Genomic DNA, 6,721 nt, shown 5'->3' with positions numbered 1-6,721 from the left:
GGACCTTTTGATCCTCCTTTAGGAAAAGCAGTTTAGAACTATTTTTCCAGGGCCAAAGGAGCCAAGGCAGAGTGTGTTTCAACAGCAAGCACTACAGGGGTATAAGTCAAGGAAATCTGTCTGCGTAAGAATAAATTCTTAACCCTATTTGTGTTTCTTTCTTCTTCTTTTTTTTAAGTTATATTTTACGGATAAGTGCTTTGCATTTATACCCGCAGGCCAGAAGTGGCATCAGATCCCATTATAGACGGTTGTGAGCCACCATGTGGTTGCTGGGAATTGAACTCAGGACCTCTGGAAGAGCAGCCGGTTATCTTAACCACTGAGCTATCTCTCCAGGTCCCGCACAAACAATCTGTCATCATCACAACATTACACTAACCATGAACAGTGCTAATGTTTTCCACCAAGGCGTGGGGTTTTCATGACAATTCCTCTGCAGCAAAATCTAACGAGTTGGTGAAGTTGGAAAACCAAGAAATGCAGCTCTTTTTCTGAACATTTGAGACATGGGGCAAGAAAAGAGCAGACTTCATGCACCCTAGTTCTCTAGCAGGGACTGGTAAGCACCAAACACAGAAACTTGGTGGCCCAAAAAGTTGATCCAAACTTGGCAGGTGCAGCTAGGAAACCCAGCTCTACTTCACTGAAGATTACCAATAGGCAAGAGTCCAGCACTGGTCAGTGGGGGGCAACTTCATCAGACTCTGGACCGAGATGGCAGAGGTCTTCCAGTCTCTCCTCATCTCTTCATTCTAAGGACAGAAAAACAGACCCTGAACACACACACACACACACACACACACACACACACACGCTCGCTCTCACACACCTCACTCAACACTCCTCCTGAATTTTGTGCCAAACTCATTGCTTGGCAAAGAGAAGGGACAGATGACTTGGAGTAAGACTATCTACTTCCTGGTCTGGTTTCACTGTGGACGAAGAATAAATGGCCCCAATAGGCTCATCTGTTTGAATGCTTAGTTCATTGAACTGTTTGGAGGTGTGGCTTTAGTAGAGGAGGTATGTCACTGGTGACCATGCTGATGTTTAAATAGTCTCATTTCCCAGCATCTCCTCCGTGTGGATAGGATGTGGGTTCTTAGCTGTTGCTGCTGCTCTGCCTTTGCTCCGCCAACATGGACTCTAACTCTGGAACTGTAACCTAATAAAGGTGTTCCTTAATGAATTGTCTTGGTCATGGTGTCCTGTCACAGCAATTGAACAGCCTGAGGAAGTGGGACTAAGGGGATCTTTAGTCACATATTACCCTGACCAAATAACTGGAATTAGAACCTTGGCCTTCCTTTATGCTATCAAATAAAATGATCAAAGATGGGGTGCAGATGGTTCATGTCTATAGTCTCAGCGTCGAGGCAACTAAGGAAGGAGGGTTGATAGGAGTTCAGGCCTAACCTGGTTTGAATAGTGAGTTCTGGCCATGCTGAAGGACAGAATGAGACCCTGTCTCAAAACCTGTCAACAAAACCATGATAAACTCTGCACGGTGATTCATGCCTGTACCTCAACACTCTGGAAGCAGAGGCAGGAGAACTAGATCAAATTCAGGTCTGAACTACGGTAGTGTAGTTCCAGGACAACCAGGACTGCACAGTGCGACTCTATCTTCAGAAAACGAAAGATTGAATGAGAATGGGAAAATACACAAAACTCAAAAACAACAAAACAATAAGAACATGCTACCGGCATATATACTAGCAAGACTAGGTTGATGTTTCTACTCATGGAGCGCTACAGTTATTCCTTGGGTGTCTATCCCTGGTGTTTGGTTGTGGGACACATACACACACTATGAATATAAGTCTGAATCCGCAGTCTCTTATATAAAAGAGTACACATAGTGTTCATATGTAATGTACACATATGTTTCTGTACATATTAAATTACTAGGCTGGTTGAAACACAAATCCAATGCAGACGCTATGCAGATAGCAGTTATATCTATCTAATATAATCTATCTAATAATACCTAATACCTAGGGAATAAATGACCATGAAGATAGTCCATGTATATTATGTACACAGGATATTTATTTTTGAAATATTTTTGATCCTTAGTTGGTTCGATATGAGGGTACAGAATGTACAGGTAAGATGAACCAAATCACTGCACATATATAATTGAAATTTAAAGTAACTATAATTAAATGTTAACAACCATAAATGAACAATAATAAATAATATTAATTCTACTTGCCAGATGGTGCTGATTTAATGACTACGAAATAAATTTATTTTTATCAGGAATTAATTAGGTTTCTAAATAAATTTTAATATTTATTTTAATTTATGTTTATGAGTGTTTTGCCTGCATCTATATATTTATACTGTATGCATGCTGGAGGCCACAAAAGTCAGAAGAGGGAATCAGAGCCCTTGGAATCGGAGTTACAGAGGGTTATGAGCTACAATGTGATTGCTTGAAACTGATCCCTTCCCTGACAGGACAGACAGTTTTCTTAACCTTTAAGCCATCTCTCCAGAACCAAAAAATAGTTTAATGAATTTCTGTTGTGTATTTAGTGCTGTGCCTAGTTACAGTAACAGTTATGAATTTGGCATACGGGCAAAAATATCTGTGAAATACATTTTCTGGTATAGATGATGTCACTGAACTGTGCCGGTCTTCCTACAGTGTAGGGGCGCAAGTTTGACTCTGGGTGTGCGTGTAGCAAGCATGGACTCAGGCTATCTCATTCTCTTTTCAACTCCCTGTAACAAATTGCTAAGCTATCATTTTCGGCATATGTAATCAAAGTCTGTGCTGATACGGCTTAGAAAAACCTTTGTATACGTTTTTGCTCAACCGTGGACAAAGGTGTACATAGAAACAAGTGTGGAAAAGTAAAATCTCTTTGCAATCTAGAATCAGTTGTTCAAACTAGCCCAAGAAATAATATCTTGTGGGAGAAACGCCTCATCGATTTTCAAGAGAATACATCCCTCTTATTAGATGCAGAAAGTACCCATACTTCAAAGGCCTGTTTTTCAAAGAGTATACTGAGGTAGACACTAAGTAACACACTCATAGCCAGCAAATGGTGTCACCTGAAAGTACACCATCTGCCCTTAGCAGCATGTCCATAGCAGTGTCCAGAAACATGTAGTGTTACCTCGATGCTAGACTATGCCAACCTGACCACAGACAGAGAGAGCATCCTGCATCACAGTCAAATGCAGGATGCTTTTGTTAGGGAAGCTGAAGATTGAGCCTAGGGCCTTACTCATGCTGAGCACACACTCTCTTCCACTGAGCCATGCTGCACCCAGCTTCTCGTCTGTACGTTTCTCCTTCAGAAACTCTCAAGGAATAGATATGTATACATGTACATATAATCATCTATGTGAAAGTTCTAGAACTTACCAAGTGTCAGGATGAGAAGCAGAAGGGGTCCTCTAAGGCCTCATGCACGGGCATACCAGATCAGAGAGTGGCATCAGGAGTTCAGCCACTCTCTGAAGGTGAAGAGAAACAGTGAGGATGGGGTAGCAAGAAGAAGGTGGCACAGAAACATGCCAGTACCAGAGGCCCTACCGCAGAAACCTCAGCATAGATGAGATGCTTAGGGCCCTAAGGGTGGCTCCTAGAACTGCCCACATTTAACATGAACTCCAAAGCCAGTCCAGAACAAGAGATTACAGGTCTGTGGGGGCAAACAAGTTGCAGCTATGGCCTCTGGGGGTCCCTCTGTGTAGATAACATACAGTTGCTCTCACCCGAGGAGCGGTAAGAAAGCTTGAAGTTTTACATACGATCACTCTTAAACACTGTTGTTTCCATGAGAAAGAACTTAAGGGGAAAGGAAATAGTGAATTGTTAAATGGTGTGTGATTTTCCTATTCTATCCTGCTATTTCCTCATCTAACTTATGCACTGTACACACATTACCCAGCCCCTCCCCCGTGTACTTGTTAAAATGTGGTATGCTAGGCTTCATGAAATAATGCATGGACACGAGTGCTGCTTCTTATGCTACGTGTCTGCATTTGCTTGGGACACATTTTCACCTGTTGTAAATGCAGAACGGAAACAAACTGAGCCTCTTGTAAAGGCTTCCTCTGCTACTAATCAAATAACAATTTTGGAAATATCCTAGGATTCTGCGTGTTTCCCTTAAGAATAGATCCCGCAACCTGAAATTAGACGTCCCTCAACTTTTAAATGTGAGACTCCCTGGAAATCTTTATGAAAAGGGATTCTCCTTTATTGGATCTATGAAATTCAAACAAAGAATAATATGAAATGGTATTAATGGGAAGCCCTTCCCTTAAAGGAAAGGCAAAATGGAAGCTTCTCGAAAAGGGCTGAATTACCCGGTGTGCTTCAAAGAATTAATGTGTGCTTGCCAGAAGATTATTCCTCGTGGTATTCTCCTTTTGAGGCCGTGAGAGCGTGACATCTGAGAGACGGGAGACATTGCTGACAGAAACGCCGTGGCTAACACCTTTGTTCTCCATCCCAGGTGCCGAGGGCCAGCCGCCATCAGCTGGAGAAGGTGAATCTGGCAAATGACATGAAGGTTCTTCAAGGCAGACTCATTGCAGGGAAGCTTCAAAGGTATGCATCTGAGTTTTCTCTCTTAACTAATTGAAGTGGGACACACTTGAGCGGTGTGTCGACGGGAAAGTTTGGGAGCTAACAGGAACCCGAGTCCATGGTCCTACCCCTTCCTATGCCTTTGTTCATCTTGGCAGGGAGAGCCAAAAGAGGCCTTGGATTTGGCAGTCAGGCCATAACATGAGTCCTAAAGAATGCCACAAAAAAAAAAATAGGACTCTAAAGAGTCACATGACTTAACATAATCTGCTTGTTCAAAAGTGAGCTCTGCCTCACAAGAGTCAAGAAATGCATGGCGGGCCAGCCCCCTCAGTCACCCCGTTGTACTGCAATGTCGGAAATGGAGAGATGGCATCCATCCTGTTCACAGCTTGTCTTCACATTTTCTGGCCTAGGAAGATAAGTGTTAGCACCTAGAATGTCATGGGAATGAGAAGAACTGTGAAGACCTGCCACAGCGACTAGACATTGGTCCCCAAAACACATCCAGGAGTTGAATTCACTCCAAGGAGTTATCCCTCAAGTGTCCAATTCAACCCCAGTTTAAGCGTATGCAGTAGCAACTGCTGAGTTCCCACAGTAGAAACTGTTGAGTTCTTTCGGTCTCTGATTTTTTTTCCTCTTCAACATCCATCAGCCTTTGCTTGGTTTTCCTTCAAAGACTTGCATTGGCTCAGGTTGTCTTGGAAACAGTCCCCTAGCCACCAGAAAGCTCATGAATCTCACACAGGGAAATAAAACAAAGCGAAATCTTCTCTTCTGCTCTGTCTGGATTTCAAGTCTGTCTTCGGAGGGTGTTTTATTCAGTTCCTGTGCATGACAAGTGAAGAGAGGCATGGCCAGAGTGTCTGAGCACCCAGGGTGACTCCCCTGTCTCAGTATTCCATCCTAGAGACTTTCCAGCAGGCTTTCTCTGTCTGGGAGCTGATGGGGAGGGATATCGCTATGACAGGTCACTCCACTAGTTAACTGCGTGTGGAATCCATAGGGAAGGGAGATTTTGGAAAGGAGCCTTCCTATGTCAAAGCCGTCAGCAGCTGGGCGAGGTGGCACATGCCTGCAGTCCCATGATTTGGAAGATGAGGAAGGAGGATTGAGAGTGGGAAGTCAGCCTGGGCTACCCGGCAACACCCAGCCTCTATTAAAACAAATCTTCCTGCAAACAGGGGAGGAAAACATTCCCAAGCTATACACGTAGGAGAAAGTTCTGGAAAAGAAACCACAACCTCTCTAGAGTTTTCTGTTTCTCCAGTCAGTTTGCCAAGCATCTCTTTGTGACCCTCAAGGCCTGCGGGTCAGGTTCTCAGGGACCAAGGTTGGCCTTGAGAATGATGTCCCTGAGAATTAACAGTGGAAGATAATGTTCAGAATTACAGAACTAATGTTGGAAATCTCAGCATCGCCCGCTGCTTTCCAGCTACCTCATAGCATCTTCGGGTGGTCCATGCTAGGAAATGGCCTCTTTTCTGGAATTTGGTTCTTTTTTTTATCTGACCAGTCACCTTTCATGTCACACTTGCCTCTTTTTCATGAGAAATTTTCCCCTTTAGGCGTTCCACCCTTTTCAGTTTCCAGCATTAGTCTTTTTGTGAGGAAGTAGGCTGTTTTCTGTTTTACTGGAACACAGTCTTCTGTTCAGCTTTAACATGAAGGACTCGCATTTCTTAACAACCTGCAGGCTCCCTGTAGAGTTGCTTTCAATCAATCTCCTTTCTCCATATTTGAACAGGAAAATCCAAATTTCCGCTCTGAATGGCTGTCCCTCCCAATCATGTCTGCATTCATGAGCCTCTCGTTCAGGGAGTTTGGTAGAAAGAAACGCTTCCTTTTAGAATGGATCTGGACAGTTGGCACCATTTTGTTGGCTACTGAGGCCTCAGAATGGTGGCCTGTGGCATTTCCTTTGCTTCTCTATTCATGCTGTCGTGGATAGTGTTCTTTTGCTTAATATTCCTCAGCATCAAGAGCTACCTGTTGAGAATAGGGAGGTATCTCAGCCTATAAGTGTTTGCTTTTGAGACCTGATACCTGAGTATGATTTCTCAAACCATGTAAATGTGAAAAAAAAGAGGACACTCCCCAAAGTTGTCCCACACCTGAAGTATGTTCATGCCCCAATAGCTATTAAGGTTAAATAAA

At 43.3% G+C, this 6,721-nt stretch overlaps 1 protein-coding gene across 1 annotated transcript in view; it reads left to right on the top strand.

The window, feature by feature from the left end:
* Sulf1 (sulfatase 1) overlaps window positions 1-6,721 on the top strand; it is a 165,718-nt gene that overhangs the window by 39,163 nt on the left and 119,834 nt on the right. The window contains exon 2 of the mRNA XM_026786697.1: window positions 4,488-4,582. The gene's annotated coding sequence lies outside the window, so the exon portion shown is untranslated. The remainder of the gene's footprint in view (window positions 1-4,487; window positions 4,583-6,721) is intronic.

Source organism: Microtus ochrogaster, linkage group LG5, assembly GCF_000317375.1.
Source record: "Microtus ochrogaster isolate Prairie Vole_2 linkage group LG5, MicOch1.0, whole genome shotgun sequence".
NCBI classification, from domain to species: Eukaryota; Metazoa; Chordata; class Mammalia; order Rodentia; family Cricetidae; genus Microtus; species Microtus ochrogaster.
This window is presented reverse-complemented; position numbering and strand designations above follow the sequence as displayed.